Genomic DNA, 17171 nt, shown 5'->3' on the forward strand with positions numbered 1-17171 from the left:
ATTTCCAAAGTTCAGGGGCAAAAAGCATACTATGGAGACAACTCAGCCTCACCACTGAGATGATACCTGTTGAAAACACACTTGCGTCTCCGCTCTCTGCATTAGGGAAGGCACATTGGGGTGTCAATTATCTAAGGCAAATGAACTGAAGACCCCATAATCCCCTGCCCCCCATACCATGGGGTGGAGTGGGCACCAAGCTGAGCCCAGTCCGGCCCACGCGGGAATGTGCCCACTCGTCATGGCGGTGGATGTGCTTTCAGCAAGAGCCTGAGGCCATGATTTATGAATAAGGCCCAACTAATTGAACCTTCCTTGTTTTCTAGGGGGGGTTGTTGGGGATCTATTAGATACATGGATGACAAGCGGACAGTTTAAACCGATTCCTCAGATCATAATGGAGCTGCCGCCTGATAAGAAGCAAAAGCTCTATAATGAAGCCACCGCCATCCTCAGGGACCTGAAGTGGAAGGACACTGTAGAGCTGACCAAGCAGGTCATGGACAATGAGAGCCTGAAGGAGCAGCTGCTGGCCCTGCTGGTAAAGTTCCTCAAAGGCTAAGGTTCAGTACATTGACTATGAAGGTTCTCCTGGGAAGCGGGGGTCTCATTTAGAGGATTCTGCTGACCTACATGGTGGCGGGCCGTTCAGACGGTTCTCCCAACTCACAGAAGGTGACTGGGGACTTGGGGGAAGCCTCACGCATTCATTGCTCATGAATTGAGCCCAAATGTTCCAGACCCAGGGGATATGGGGTCCTAGTTCAGAGGTCCTGCCCTGATGTCCCCTGAAGTCCCTCCCCTGCCCTGCCTGCCTTTATTCCTGGGAAAAACCCTGACCCAACTCCTGACTAGTTTCGGGTCAGATGGAATAGGCCTTGCTGAGTGAAGTCACCCTGGACCAGCTGGGTCCTGGGGTGACTGTGATGGGCAGTGGGCCCGAGAGGGCAGGCCAGACCTGGAGTCCTGTCTCCCCCAGGAGGTGAAAGCACTTTCTGGCTTTCCCCTCAGGCTCTCCTCTCGGCTTCTGTGGTTTTAGTATTTTTACTCTGTGTGTCCTTTGCAAACTATTTATTTATTCATTTTTGAATAGGTAACAACAGCCTGGAACAAAACTTAGAAGACTCAGGATGGTACAAATGGAAAAGCAAGGCTTCCTCCAGCATGAATTCTGCCCCAGGCACCTCGCCAGAGGCAGCCTTAACTTGGTTTTTAAATAGTCTTTGAAAAACATTTCCAATTGCCAGCATTTACTGATGAGAGCTTAGAACAATCTAGTAATGGATAATGATACTACAAATGTTAACACCTAGGAAGTCGTTCTTTACACATTCGGTATGTATCCTATAAACATTTTAATGCTATGTCTGCACATTTCCAGCATATTTACATTCTTCATGTTTAGGCCTCTTTGAATGCTTTTATCAATTAACATTATATAACATTTGTGATTTAAAGTTCCTTGTAAACGTGTCATGGCTGTATACTATTCCATCCTACCTTAGCCCTTTCCCTGCTGTCCCCAGCCAGGCCCTGACTCCTCTAGGCCAGCACCTGGGATAAAGTGGAGCCAGTGTTCCATATAACTTCACTGACAAGCGGGAACGGACCCTCATTAACGAGGTCTGACTTGGCTACTGCGAAGATGGAAAATGACTGAGTCCAGTCTAGCCCTGAAGCCATTCTCCAGCTGACAAGCTCCACATCTCAGCTCCCCACATGCTTGAGGCTCTGGGACGCAGCCCTCAGGGCCCAGAGCTCACAGAGAACCTTTCCCAGGACATGACCCCTCTCCAGTAGGGCAATAGAGGCTTCAGGGGGGCGGCTAAGAGTCCCCAGGGCACCTCTCACTTAACAAGCAAGACACAGGGGCCCAGAGAGCACTTGACAGATAAATATATGTTTATCAGATGAATAAAAAGGAAAGTGTGTGTGATCTTGGGAAATATTCTCAGTAGTTATAAAAAGTTTAAGTATGCACATGTAGGTCACTACCATTAGAGGAAGCCCTGAAAACATTTTTCAGCTACAGAATTTCTCTGCTGAAATTCCTCCTCTTTTTACCCATTTTGTCCCTCTTTTCTTCTAAGTTATTCAATGTACTTATAATGGTGTTTTTATTGAAGTATACTTGACATACAATATGATACTAGTTTCAGGTGTACAACATGGTGATTCAACAATTCCATACATTACAAAATGCTCACCATGATACGTGTAGTCACCATCTGTAATCATACAAAGTTATTGTATTATTGGGTATATTTCCTACTTTGTACTTTCCATCCTCATAACTTATTCATTTTATAATGAGAAGGATGTACCTCTTAGGGGGCGCCTGGGTGGCTCAGTGGTTAAGCGTCTGCCTTCGGCTCAGTGCGTGATCCCAGCGTTCTGGGATTGAGCCCCACATCAGGCTTCTCCACTGGGAGCATGCTTCTTCCTCTCCCACTCCCTCTGCCTGTGTTCCCTCTCTCACTGGCTGTCTCTCTATCAAATAAATAAATAAATAAATAAATAAATAAATAAATAAATAAATAATCTTAAAAAAAAAAAAAAAGGATGTACCTCTTAAAATTCCTTCATCTATTTTGCCCATTCCTCCCCACATCCTCTTCCCTCTGGGAACCACCAGTTTGTTCTCTATATTTAAGAGGCTAATTCTGCTTTTTTTGTTGTTGTTGTTCGTTTGTTTGCTTTGTTTTTTAGAGTCTACATATAAGTGAAATCACACAGCATTTTTCTTTTTCTGTTCAGTCATTTCACTTACCTTTGTACCCTAGGATCCACCCATCTTGTTGAGAATGATAATATTTCATCCTTTTTTATAACTGAGTAATATTCCTTTGTATACACAGTTGATTCTTGAACAACACAGAGTTGAACTTCATGGATTCATTTATACATGGATTTTTTTTCAATAAATACAATGAAGTACTGTAAATGTATTTTCTACTCCTTAATTTTTAAATAACATTTTCTTTCCTCTAGCTTACTTTATTGTAAGAAGATAGTATACACTATACATAACATGTAAAATATGTGTTAACTGACTTTATGTTTATTTTATCAGTAAGGCTTCCAGACAACAGTGGACTTCAGTATTTAAGTTTTGGGGTTGCAAAGAGTTATGTGCAGATCTTCTACTGTGCAGAGGGTCAGCCTCTCTAACCCCCTACATTGTTCAAGGGTCAACTTGAACATATTCTTTATCCATTCACCTACTGACGGACGCTTAGGTTGCTTCCATTTCTTAGCTATTGTAAATAATGCTGTAATAAACATAGGAGTGTGTATGACTTTTTTTCAATTAGTGTTTTTGTTTTCTTTAGGTAAATATGCAAAAGTGGAATACTGTGTCCTATGGTATTTATTCTTTTTTATTATTATGTTCAATTAGCTAACATATAGTACATCATTTGTTTTTGATGTACTGTTCAATGATTCACCAGTTGCATATAACACCCAGTGCTCATCACAACGCATGCCCTCCTTAATACCCATCACCCGGTTAACCCATCCTCCCATCCCCATCCCTTCTGAAACCCTCAGTTTGTTTCCTGGAGTCCAGAGTCTCTCATGGTTTGTCTCGCTCTCTGCTGTCACCCCCTTCAGTTTTCCCTCCCTTCCCCTGTGGTCCTCTGCACTATTCCTTCTGTTCCACTATTCCTATATGAGTGAAACAGTATAATTGTCTTTCTCTGCTTGGCTTTTTCACTTAGTGTAATTCCCTTCAGTTCTATCCATGTCGATGCAAATGGTAGGTATTCATCCTGTCTGATGGCTGAGTAATATTCCATTGTATATATGAACCTCATCTTCTTTACCCATTCATCTGTTGAAGGACACCTTGGCTCCTTCCACGGTTTGGCTATTGTGGACATTGCTACTATGAACATTGGGGTGCATGTGCCCCTTCTTCTCACTACATCTGTATCTTTGGGGTAAATATGCAGTAGTGCAATTGCTGGGTTGAAGGGTAGCTCTATTTTTAACATCTTGAGGAACCTCATACCGTTTTCTGGAGTGGCTGTGCCAAATGCATTCCCACCAACAGTGTAGGAGGGTTCCCCTTTCTCCACATCCTTGCCAACATTAGTTATTTCCTGCATTTTTGGGTGTTAAGTTTGAGAAGTTCTTTATAGATCTTGGATACAAGCCCTTTACCTGTAGTGTCATTTGCAAATATCTTCTCCCATTCCATGGGCTGCCTCTTAGTTTTGTTTTGTTTTTTTACTGTTTCCTTTGCTGTGCAGAAGCTCCTTATCTTGTGAAGTCCCAAAAGTTCATTTATGCTTTTGCTTCCCTTGCCTATAGAGACGTGTCTTGAAAGAAGTTGCTATGGGTGATGTTCAAAGAGGTTACTGCCTGTGTTCTCCTCTAGGATTTTGATGGATTCCCGTCTCAGATTTAGGTCCCTCATCCATTTTGAGTTTATCTTTGTGATTGGTGTAAGAGAATGGTCCAGTTTCATTCTTCCACCTGTAGCTGTCCAATTTTCCCACCAGCATTTTTTGAAGAGACTTTTATTTTTCCATTAGATAATCCTTCCTGCTTTGTTAAGATTAGTTTCCATAGAGTTGAGGGTCCATTTCTGGGGTCTCTATTCTGTTCCATTGATCTATGTGTCTGTTTTTGTGTCTGTTCCATGCTGTCTTGATGAGCACAGTTTTGTAATCTATCTTGAAGTCAGGCATTGTGATGCTCCTAGCTTTGGTTTTCCTTTTCAACATCCCCCTGGTGATTCAGGGTCTTTTCTGGTTACAAACAAATTTTAGGATTGTTTGTTCCAGCTCTGTGAAAAACGTCAGTGGTATTTTGATAGGGATTGCACTGAAAGTGTAGATTGCTCTGGGCAGCATAGACATTTTCACAATGTTTATTCTTCCAATCCATGAGCATGGAATGTTTTTCCATATCTTTGTGTCTTCCTCGATTTCTTTCATAGATGTTCTGTAGTTTCTAGAGTACAGATCATTAACCTCTTTGGTTAGGTTTATTCCTTGGTATCTTATGGTTTTTGGTGCTAATATAAATGGAATTGATTCCTTAATTTCTCTTTCTTCAGGCTCATTGTTAGTGTATAGAAAAGCAACTGATTTCTGTGCATTGATTTTGTATCCTGCCACATTGCTGAATTGTTGTATGAGTAGTAATTTGGGGTTGGAGTCTTTTGGGTTTTCCATATAAAGTATCATGTCATCTGTGAAAATAGAGTTTGACTTCTTCTTTGCTTATGTGAATGCCTTTTCTTTTTGATGTCTGATTGCTGAGGCTAGGACTTCAAGTACTATGTTGAACAATAGTGATGAGAGTAAGCATCCTTGTTGTGTTCCTGACCTTATGGGAAAAGCTCTCAGTTCTTCGCCATTGAGAATGATATTCGCTGTGGGCTTTTCTTAGATGGCTTTTATGATATTGAGGCATGTTCCCTCTACCCCTCTACTTTGAAGAGTTTTAATCAGGAACAGATGCTGTGTTTTGTGAAATGGTTTTTCTGCATTGAGAGGATGATGTGGTTCTCATCTCTTCTTTTTGTTAATGTGATCTGTCATGTTGCTTGACTGAGCCCATTTCCATGAAGGGGGTGGGGCAACTCCACCCAAGCAGAGATACCTGAGAAACAGCACGGCAGGCCCCTCCCCCAGAAGCGAGTCTGGAAGAACAGGGGGATGACAACCCTATGGATCCCATAAGACTGTAAAATTTCAACGCCAGGGGAAAATAGTATATTGAGCTCCAGGTGTCATCTCACAACTTGTTTATTTTTCAGATAAAGTTATCCTTTTCTTTTTCTTATGCTTTTTCTTTTTTATTCTTTTTACCTTTTCCCATTTCAACCAGATGTTTATTATATCAGCTCACATCTCATAGTTGCTTTTTAACTTGTATTTTTCACAATGTATGCTTTATTTTAGTCCTTTTTTCACTCTACTCAATATTATCTTTATATGTGTATGTGTGTTTATATGTATTTATATATTATTTTTTATAAATTTTACTTTCCTTGCAATTTTGGGATGTAGTGTCTTCTAACACACAGACCAAAATTCACCCATGAACAGGTGGAACACCCTGCTTTGTCCACACTAAGAGATTATAGTCCTTCTGTCCCTCCCCTTTTTCTTTTCTTTTTTTTAATTTTTAATTTTATTCCTATGGTATTTCCATTTTTAATTTTTTGAGGAAACTCCATAGTGGTTTTGCATAATGGATGCAAAATTTTTCATTCCCACCAACAATCCATGAGGGTTCCCTTTTCTCCACATGGTTGCCAACACTTGTTTCTTCTTGTATTTTTAATTTTAGCCATTCCTACTAGTGTGAGGTGACATTGCATTGTGGTTTTGAGGTGCAGTTCAGTGATGATTAATGATGTTGAGCATTTTCCATGTATCATTCTTTTTGTTACCTGTATGTCTTGTTGCAAAAATGCCTATTCAGGAATTCTGCCCATTTTTACTTGGATTATTTGTTTTTGGTGTTGAGTTGTATGAGTTCTTTATACATTTTGGATATTAAGCCCTTATGAGATAGATCATTTGCAAACATCTCCCATTCAATAGGTTGCCTTTCCATTTTGTTGATTGTTTCCTTTGCTATGCAAAAGCTTTTTACTTTGATGTAATCCCAATAGTTTATTTTTGCTTCTGTTTCCCTTGTCTGAGGAGACAGATCTAGAAAAATATTGCCATGACCAATAGCTATGAGATTACTGCCTATGTTTTCTTTTAGGACTTTCAAGGTTCCAGGTCTTACCTTTAGATCTGGAATCCATTTTGAATTTATTTTTGTGTATGGCTTACAAACACAAATATGCACCGTTTATTGAAAAGAGGCCTTTTGCCGATTGTATATTCTTGCCCCTTTTGTTGTAGATTGACCATGTAAGTGTGGATTTATTTCTGGACTCCCGATTCTGTTCCATTTATCTATGTGTCTTTTTTTTTTAAGATTATTTATTTATTTGACAGAGAGAGACAGCCAGTGAGAGAGGGAACACAAGCAGGCTCCCAGTGGAGGAGCCCAATGTGGGGCTCGATCCCAAGACTCTGGGATCACGCCCTGAGCTGAAGGCAGATGCTTAATGACTGAGCCACCCAGGCACCCCTATGTGTCTATTTTTGTGCCAGTATCATACTGTTTTGATTACTGCATACTGTAGTTTAATAATAAAGTTTGAAATTTGGGATGGTGATACCTCCAGTGTTGTCTTCTTTCCCAAGATTACTTTGGCTATTCAGTGTCTTGTGTGGTTCCATACAAACCTTAGGATTCTTTGTTTAGTTCTGTGAAAAATACTACTGGTATTTTGATAGGTAGCATATTGAATTTGTAGGTTGCTTGGTGTAGTGTGGACATTTGAACAATATTAATGCTTCTAATCCATGAGCATGGTATATCTTTCCATTTGTTTGTGTCACCTTCAATTTCTTTCATGAAAGGCTTATAGTTTTCAGAGCAAAGGTCTTTACCCTCTCCTTAGTTATATTTATTCTTAGGTATTTTATTCTTCTTTATGCAACTATAAATAGGATTTTTAAAATTTCTCTTCTTGCTACTTTATTAGTGTGTCAAAGTGCAACAGATTTCTGTACTTTAATTTTGTATCCTGAAACTTTATTGAAATCTTTATTATCTCTAAATATTATCTCTAATAGTTTTTTGGTGGAGTCTTTAGTTTCCTATATATAGTTTCATATCGTCTGCAAATAGTAACAATTTTACTTCTTCCTTATCAAACTGGATTCCTTTTATTTCTTTTTCTTGTCTGATTGTTGTGGCTAAGAGTCCCAGTACTCTGTTGGGTAAAAGTGGCAAGAGTGCACATTCTTGTCTTACTCCTGATCTTAAAGGAAAATCTTTCAGCTTTTCACCATTGAATGTTAGCAGCTGCTTTGTCATATATGGCTTTATTTTGTTGAGGTATGTTCCCTCTAAACTCATTTTGTTGAGTTTTTATTTTTTTTATTAACAGATGTTGAATTTTGTCAAATGCTTTTCTGCATCTACTGAGATGTTCAGTGATTGCTATCCTTCATTTTATTAATGTGGTGTATCACAGTGTTTGTTTTCTGGATATTGAACCATCCTTGCATTCCTGGAATAAATCCCGTTAATTCATGGCAGATGATGCATTGTTGAATTCAGTTTGCTAAAATTTTGTTGAGGATTTTTGCATCTATGTTCATCACAGATGTGCCCTGTAATTTTGCTTTGCTTTGTTTTGTTGTTTTGTTTTGTGTGTGTGTGTGTGTGTGTGTGTGTGTGTGTGTGTGGTGTCCTTATCTGGTTTTGAAATCAGGGTAATGCTTGCCTCCTACAATAACTTTGGTAGTTTTCTTTCCTCTTCTATTTTTTGGAATAGTTTGAGAAGAATAGGTATTAACACTTCGTTAAATGGTAGATTTCACCTGTGAAATAGCCAAAATATGGAAAGAGTCCAGATGTGCACTGACAGATGAATGAATAAAGAAGATGTGGTGTGCGTGTATGTATATGTTATTCATTCATTCATAGGTAGAGATAAAGATAACGGAAATATTCCATTATCCCATATACATTCCATATATATGTGTGTATATATATACAATGGAATATTCCTCAGCCATCAAAAACAATGAAATCTTGCCATTTACAATGATGTGGATGGAACTAGAGGGTATTATGCTAAGCAAAATAAGTCAGTAGGGAAAGACAAATACCATATGATTTCACTAATATGTGGAATTTAAGGAAGAAAACAATTGAACATAGTGGATGGGAAGGAAAAATAAAGTAAGACGAAAACAGAGGGAGACAAACCATAAGAGACTCTTAACTATAGGAAACAACCTGAGGGTTGCTGGAGGGGAGGTGGGTGGGGGGATGTGGTAACTGGGTGATGGGCATTAAAGAGGGCCCTTGAAGTTATGAGCACTGGGTGTTGTATGCAACTGATGAATCACTAAATTCTACCTCTGAAACTATTAATACATTATATGTTAATAAACTGAATTTAAATAAAAATTTTTGGGAAAAAAGGAATTCACCTGTGAAGCCATCTGGCCCTAGACTTTTGTTTGTTCGCAGATTTTTCATTATCAATTCAATGTTGGTACTAGTGATGGATTTGTTCACATTTTCTATTTCTTCCTGATTCAGTCTTGTGGGATTATATGTTTCTAGTTACCCATTATTTCTAGGTTGTCCAATTTGTTGGTATATAATTTTTCATAGTAGTCTCATAATTATTTGTATTTCTGTGGTGTCAGTTGTAACTGCTCTTTCATTTCTGGTCTTATTTATTTAAGTCCTCTCTCTTTTTTTATGAGTCTGGCTAAAGCTTCATAAATTTTCCTTTCAAAGAACTAGTTCTTAGTTTTACTGATCTTTTCTATTATTTTTTCATTTATTTCCACTCTGATCTGTATTATTTCTTTTTATCTGCTGACCTTTGGCTTTGTTTGTTCTTCTTTTTCTAATTCCTTTAGGTGTAAGGTTACATTGTTTGAGATTTTTGTGTTTTTTTTTGGTAGGCATGTATTGCTATAAACGTCCCTCTTAGAAATCCTTTTCTGTATCCCAAAGATTTTTGAACTATTGCGTTTCCATTTTCTTTTGTCTCACAGTATTTTTTTAATTTTCTCTTTGATTTCTTCATAGACCCATTGGTTGCTTAGTAGCATGCTATTTAGCCTCCGTGTGATTGTGTTTTTCCATTTTTTTTCATATAATTGATTTCTAGTTTAATAACATTGTGATCAGAAAAGATAGTATGATTTCCTTCCACTTGAACGTCCTGGGACTTGTTTTGTGGCCTAAGATGTGATCTATCCTAGAGAATATTCCATGTGTATTCCACTGGTTTGGGATGGAATTTTTTTTTTAAGATTTATTAATCTGAAAGACAGAGATCATGCAAGAGAGCACATGTTGGGGGGGGGGCAGAGGGAGAGGGAGAAGCATATTCCCTACTGAGGAAGAAGCCCGATGTGGAACAAGAACCCAGGACCCAGGGATCATGACCTGAGCCAAAGGCAGACGCCCAACCCAGGCACCCTGAATGGAATATTCTGTATATATATCTGTTAAATTCATCTGACTAATGGTGTTGTTCAAAGCCCCTGTTTCCTTACTCATTGAATTTCTGTCTACATAATCTATCCATTGATGTACATAGGGTGGTGTTAAACGTTATTTTACTTTTCTTTTTGGGAACTTTATTATTTTATTACTGTCAATTTTCTCTTTATTTCTATTAATTTTTGCATTATGTATCTGGATGCTCCCCTGTTGGATGCACAGGTATTTACTATTGTTATATTCTCTTGTTGGATTGAACCCTTTATCATTATGTAATGCCCTGTCTCTTGTTGCAGTCTTTCTTTCAAAGTCTATTTAGCCTGATATAAGTATTGCTACCCCAGCTTTTTTCATTTCCATTTTCATGGAATATATTTTTCCATCCCTTTGACTTTCAATCTGTGTCTTTAGTTCTGAAGTCAGTCTCTGGTGGGCAACATATGGATGGATCTTGCATTTTTATCCATTCAGTCATCCTATGTCATTAGATTGGAGCATCTAGTCCATTTATTTATTGATTGGCGTGTACTTACTACCATTTTGTTAATTATTTTACAGTTGTTTTTGGAGTTGCTTTCTTCTTACTATTTCCCTTGTGGTTTGATGACTTTTAGTGTTATTTTTGGATTCTTTTCCTTCCCCTTTTTGCTTATGTATTATAGGTTCTGGGTTTTACCACGGGGTTCATATAGAACATGCTAAGTATATAGTAGCCTGTATTAAGCCGATACTCACTGAAGTTCAAACACATTCTAAAAGCACTATGTCCCCCCCCCCATTGTTTAGATTATATCATATTTTACATCTTTTTATTTTGTGAATTCCTTAGCTAAATCTTTTTAGGAATAACTGATTTTACTACTTTTGTCTTTTAACCTTCATACAAGCTTTATAAGTGATTGATCTACTACCTTTCTGTTAACTTTTCCCAGTGAAGTTTTTTTTTCCCTTTCATAATTTTCTTATTTCTACATATGGCCTTTCCTTTTCTGAATAAAGAAGTCTCTTTAACATTTCTTGTAAGGCTGGTATAGTGGTTAAATCTCCTTAAACTTCTGTCTGCCTCAGAAACTTCATCTCTCTTTTAATTCTGAATGATAACCTTACTGGGTAGAGTATTCCTGGTTGCAGGATTTTTCCCATCGGCACTTTGAATGTATCTTGCCACTGCCATATGGCCTACAAGGTTTCTGCTGAAAAATCAGCTGAAAGCCTTATGGGGTTTCCCTTGTACATAACTGTTTGCTTTCCTCTTGTTGCTTTTAAGATTCTCTCTTTATCATTAATTTTGCCATTTTTATTACTATGTGTCATGGTGCAGCCCTTCCTGGGTTCGTTCTGTTTGAAGCTTTCTAGGATTCCGGTACCTAGACATTGGTTTCACTCCCTAGGTTAGGGAAATTTTCAGCTATTATTTCTTCAAATAAGTTTTCTGTCCCTTTCTCTCTCTTTTTCTTCTGGGACTCCTCTAATGTGAATTTTAGTATGCCTGATGGTGTCCCAGGGGTCTCTTTACCTATCCTCACTTTTAAAATTCTTTTTTCTTTTTGCTGTTCAGCTTGGGTGGCCTTCCCTGTCTTCCAGGCCTCTGATCCATTTTTGCATTCTCTATTCTACTATTGATTTCCTCTAGTTTATTTTTCTTTTATTTTTATTATTTTAAGATTATTTATTTGAGAAAGAGCACACACAAGCAGGGTGAGGGGAAGTGGAAAAGGGAGACGAAGAAACAGACACCCCACTGAGCATGGAGTCACAAGTGGGGCTCAATCCCAGGATCCTGGGATCATGACCTGAGCTGAAGGCAGATGCTTAACTGAATGAGCCACCCAGGTGCCCTCCCTCTAGTGTATTTTTCATTTCCATTATTGTATTCTTCAATTCTGATTGATTTTATTTTATATTGTGTATCTCTTTCTTTGTTGAAGTCCTCACTGACTTCATCCACTCTTCTCTCAAGTCTGGTGAGCATCATTGTGACCATTACTTTGAACTCTTTATCAGGTAGATTGCTTATCTCTGTATCATTTCGTTCTTTTTCTGAAGTTTTGTCTTATTCTTTCATTTGCAGCATATTCCTCTGTCTCCTCATTTTGTTTCTGTGAATTAAGCAGAACAGCTAACCTACCAGTTTTGAAGGAGTAGCCTTGTGTAGGAATGTCCCCTGTGTAGATTTCATTTGCTTGGCAACATTGGCTGGCTGGCTGGAGCAGGAACAGGCAGAGGCTGGAGGTTTCAGGGCACTTCATCCAGGGTCACCCTGGTGAGACGGCTGGAGCTGAGATAGATATGAGCCAAAAGGTTCCGGGGCTCTACACCAGAGCCACCCTGGAAGGACAGCCGGAGATGGGAGTAAGCACAGGCCAGGTACTCCTGTGATGCTCCATGGGGCCATGCTGGCAGAACATCTGGAGCTAGGATGTGGGCTGGTAGGAGTTCCAAGGTACTCCATACTGAAGCCACTTTGGCAAAACAGCTGAACGTGGAGCAAGCATGGCCCAGGTGGTCCTAGGACACTCCAGGCTGGTGCCACCCTGGCAGATGGCTAGAGCTGGGGTGGGTGCAGGCTGGGACTCTCCATGCAGGGGGTACACTGTTGGGACCACGGCAGCTGAAGCAGGCATGGGCCAGTGGGCCTCAGGGTGCTCCATGCCTCAGCCACCCTGGTGGGATGGCTGGAACTGGCCAGAGCATGGACAGGCAGGCCTCTTAGGGGGAATGGCTAGAGCCAGTGTAGGCTAAGGGCCAACGTTCACTAAGATGGTGTGCCAGGCAGAATGCCTGGGCCCTGCTCCCATCTGTGCCACCAAGACACGGAGGAAACATAAACAATGGTGCTTGCCAGTGCCTCTGAACCCACAGAGAGTTCCAGAAGTTTCCCCCCAATATTGGTGGACCCTCTAGTGTTAGTAAATGGGTTTCCTTACTCATAATCTAGTTGCCCTTTAAACCACTGGGGTGTTGGGGGGGGGGGTTGCTTTGCTGCAGATTAGGCGAATCTGCACCTGGGTCCCTCAGTGCTGTCTCTCCCTATCATAGTTCACAGCATCAGGAGTGGGGTGCCCAACATTAATGTGTCTCCATTTCTCCTGCCATTTCCTATGTGGTCCCTCTATCCTGTGTCATGTAACAACTGTTCCATCAGCCCTCAGGTGCTTCTTCAGGAAGAATTTTTCTATGTGTAGGTATGGATTCAGTGTGTGCATGGGAAAAGGTGAGTTCAGGATCGTCCTATGCTGCCCCCGAGGACGCCACCTCCTGTAATAGCATTGTAGAAGTTTTAAAGTATTATAAAAGTATTTTAAAGTATTGTCTTCCAATTCGAACATCTGGGTCATCTATGGTTCTATTCTGGTGACATTTCTTGTCCTGATTACGGGTGACAGTTCCTGCTTCTTTCCATGTCAGATATACTGCTTTTCAAATTTTAAGCTGTATGTTGTGTATTAAAGAACAGAGACTGAAGGAAACTAAGAAGTAGCACCATCTCTCAGAAAGGTCACACTTTTTCCTCTCAGGCAGCTATGCTGAGGGCCTGACCTCTTCACTAAATTGGATTTTTAAACAGTTTCAGGTGCCCTTCTGGCTTCAAATATCTTGAAAGGGAAGTCTGTCCCCAACTTCCAGCAGGGCCTTGGGACTCAAAAAGCACGAAACCCAGGTCTCTTTGCTTTCTGGTCTTACCCCAATTCCAGTTTGGGGTGATTTTATATCAGCTCCGTTTTCCCACCCACCTTCCCATATTTTGGCCCAGAAGGATTCATAGATATGTTAACACATAGGTTTGGGCTGCTTCCCCAACACTGAGCACAGATCAGAACAGGGGAGGGGAAGTGTGAGCCGCATGCACACACGCTCCATGAAGCCTGTGGTGATTTCCCTGCAAATCCTTCAGATGCTGCAGGAATTGTCCCTTAAACCCAGTGAAGGAGATCTCACGATCCCAAAGAGCCTCCTCTTAGACACTTGATCACGAAAAGCAAGAATGAGCTTTCCTCGGTGCGTTCAGCTGAGAGGGAAACTTCTTCAGGGAACTGGAAGAATCTATAATGTTGCATTTTAGACATCGGGGATCAAGGTAGCCTTGAAGAATGACTTTTCGATTTTGAAAGACTGACAAACCTCGATTTCAGAAACTGATATTTGGCCACACATGCTAAGTGTTGTAGCCCCCTCGTGCTGCTTGGAATCCTAATGATCGGATTTAACTGACTTAGAGCTCAGTGCTGTGTCTTGACCAGAGGGGTGGTATGTCTTCCTCTTGTGAGCGTCAGCTTTTCGATTCTTGTAGCCAGAACACCCAATCGCCCAGCAGGAAAGGGCTTGTCTGGCAGGGAAGTCCAGTGTTAGGACCGGAACCTTACTGCCTACTCTCCTCACTCTCTGTCACACAAGGAGTCTCCTACAGCATTGTCAAGCCTGAGGAATGATTGCTGGTGCCACTGTGTCCACATCCCCCGCCACCAACACTCCCAGCTCCCTTGTCAATCAATATGACACGTTTGGACCAGCATACAGATCAAGGGACGAGAGACATTCTTAATCTTGAGCCTCAGGGACTGTGCCAGTTTTATGAGACTGCAGATAATGATGGCTGTCCTGTCCAACTGTGTCGTCTGTGCCAGGCTCTGCTTTAACAGAGGCATCAGCTCACTCTAGGCCATATCTGTACATTTATTTATAAGGCAAGTCCTGACTTTCATAGAAATGCACTTATTTAACAGTAGTTGAGGCATGAAACTTTTGCATACTCAACCTAACAGCCTGAATGTCTTAAAGCAGCAATCAAAAGAAACCTGTCTGAAGAGAGCAAAATATGAACTGTAGAACTTAAAAGCATGTGGGTGTTCACTGTAGAATTCTTACCATGTTTCTGCACTTTTGAAGCTTTTCGCAAGTTGTTCAGGCTGAGGGGGATGATCATTTGCAGTGATGCTCTCAAACTTTGACTTCCTACGGAACTTTCACAAAGCCACTAGTGGGAAAACACATGTGTAGCCATGTTTGAAAGCTTATCATTTATAGATTTTAAAAAAAAATTAACAAAGTCTCATTTTCTCTGAACAAAATTTAGAAAATAGAAAAAAGGAAGAAAGAATCCCTCATAAGCTCACTTATGCAGCCGTTAAAAACTTCCTCTATATTAGTCTGTCTTTTCAATCCTTTTTGTGTATACATTTAGTTTTGTGTTAATATTTTAAACCTTTTAAACCTTTTAAAAATTTATAATTTTTAAAACATTATAACCTTTTAAATATTGTAACCTTTTAATTTGTTATAATATAAATTATAATTTGTGTAATGGCTGTATGGTGCTCTATCATATTATGTTCTATAAATGTACCATACTATAGTTCCCAAAACTAATTACTCACAAACTCATCTGGGAACATTTTTTTTTTTTTTAATACAGATTCTTAAGACCCACATACTAAATAAGAATCTCCAGGGATGCTAAGGAACCTAAATTTTTGAAGCTTACCCTTTGACTGCAATGCAATTGAATTAACCTACGTACTTAATTCACACATACTTCATTTATTTAATCCACTATTGTTGAATATAGAGTGGTTTCCAAGTTTTTACTATTATAAACAACAATCACAATAATACGGATATTTGTAAGGACAGGTGCCACTCTGCATACACAGACATTTGTTTCCTGAGGATAATAAAGTGGTTTGTTTTTTAAAAAACCATGTAGTGATCAGGGAATTACAAAGTAACTGCAGTTCTCAGTGCTCACCCCAACAAAAGCAGGCAACTCCATGGAAGACTGGCAGTCATATGAGCTGACACGGCTACTTCAGAAGGCATCAACTGGGAGACAGAGAGTGCATGCAACCCTAAAAAAAGCAGCTCTCAGAGACAGAGGTCTGCCTTCTCCCTTGTCACCATAAACACAAAGGTCCTGCTCAAAAGGGTCCCCTTGAGACTATAGCACTGAAATTGTCTCTTACTATCTTCTGCTGTCTCACGTTGCTATTTTTAAATTCACATTGGTAGTTTACATGGTATGGATCCCCAAAAGCAGTTTCTCAAGCTTAGTCCCATAACTCCTGACTATTTTCAGGCATCTTGAAGCGCAATACATTTAAATGTTGTAATTCCACTTTGATGGTAATATACATACATTCACGTTCACCAGGACAAACCACGGTATAGCCACTGAATTACAGGGCCTGCAGTCCTATGTTTACGATGAAATGACACAAGGTCACCACCCAAAACTTAATCAATGTTACCCGAACTAGGATCTGTGTACATAAAACCTCAGGGCTCCTAGAGAATTTCTGTTCCTTTAAAAGGTTTCTATACCTTACTGGAAATTAAGACCCACTGACTTAAAGTGGGGGGGGCTATACTGCTCTCCTGAACCGCACTCCGCAGAAAGGAAGGCTGCACAGTGCTGCACACCAGGCCACTTCTGAGAGGTCTGCACCAGGCCTCCCAGCCACAATTCTTGGACCCTTCCCCAGAACCATGAGCATCAATTCCTTGCCTTTTAACTGCCTGACAGAAACTAACGTTCTGGGTCTCAAGAAAACGTTCAGACGATCAGGCCCAACCCACTCACAGCTGGTGGGAAAGGGAGGCCTGGTGATGGGAAGTGCCTTAAGCGAGGTCAAAACTAGAGCCTAAACCTTCCATCCCAACGTCAGTGCCCTGGCCAATCTGTAGAGAAGGCTGATTGGAGACCCCACGTACCTCATTCCCACCATTCGAGACCCCTTTCTGTCCTCCCCTGATACCCAAGGTCCCCGCGGTCCTCTTCAGGTCGGCTCGCCCCGCTCTACTCCAGCTCTCCACAAGCAGTCCACACGGCCTAACCGCAACCCCACGGTTTCTAGTCTTCCCGGCGTCTACAGTACACGCAAGCTGAGAAAGCCCCACCACGCAGAGACACCCTCAAGACTAGCAACACATTCGCGGGTGTAGCAAAGCCGCCTTCCAGGCGCATGCGCCACCGTAGGTCCGCGCGCGTCAGTGACGTCACAAGGGCGCCATCTGCGAGCCCGCGCGCCCGCGACCCCAGCTGAGAGTTGGAGCGTCAGTCTGGCGACGTAGCGTGGCGCGCCAGCTCGGGCGCAAGAAGTCTCTTCAGC

At 40.8% G+C, this 17171-nt stretch overlaps 1 protein-coding gene across 7 annotated transcripts in view; it reads right to left on the reverse strand.

Annotated features, from left to right (window-relative positions):
* LOC123791369 (protein C19orf12 homolog) overlaps positions 1-17019 on the reverse strand; it is a 67603-nt gene extending 50584 nt beyond the window's left edge. For 2 of the 7 annotated variants that reach the window (XR_006779361.2, XM_045796115.2), the window contains exons 1-2: positions 15812-17019; positions 14932-15040 (exon numbers count right to left, since the gene is read on the reverse strand). The gene's annotated coding sequence lies outside the window, so the exon portion shown is untranslated. Of the gene's footprint in view, positions 2491-6941; positions 12394-14931; positions 15041-15811 lie in introns of those variants that run through there. The other 5 variants (XR_015728093.1, XR_015728092.1, XR_006779363.2 and 2 more) reach the window with 5 other exon arrangements.
* Between the last annotated feature and the right edge of the window lie 152 nt (positions 17020-17171).

The sequence above is a fragment of the Ursus americanus genome, chromosome 21 (genome assembly GCF_024610735.1).
Source record: "Ursus americanus isolate L20-20 chromosome 21, mUrsAme1.1.p, whole genome shotgun sequence".
NCBI lineage: Eukaryota > Metazoa > Chordata > Mammalia > Carnivora > Ursidae > Ursus > Ursus americanus.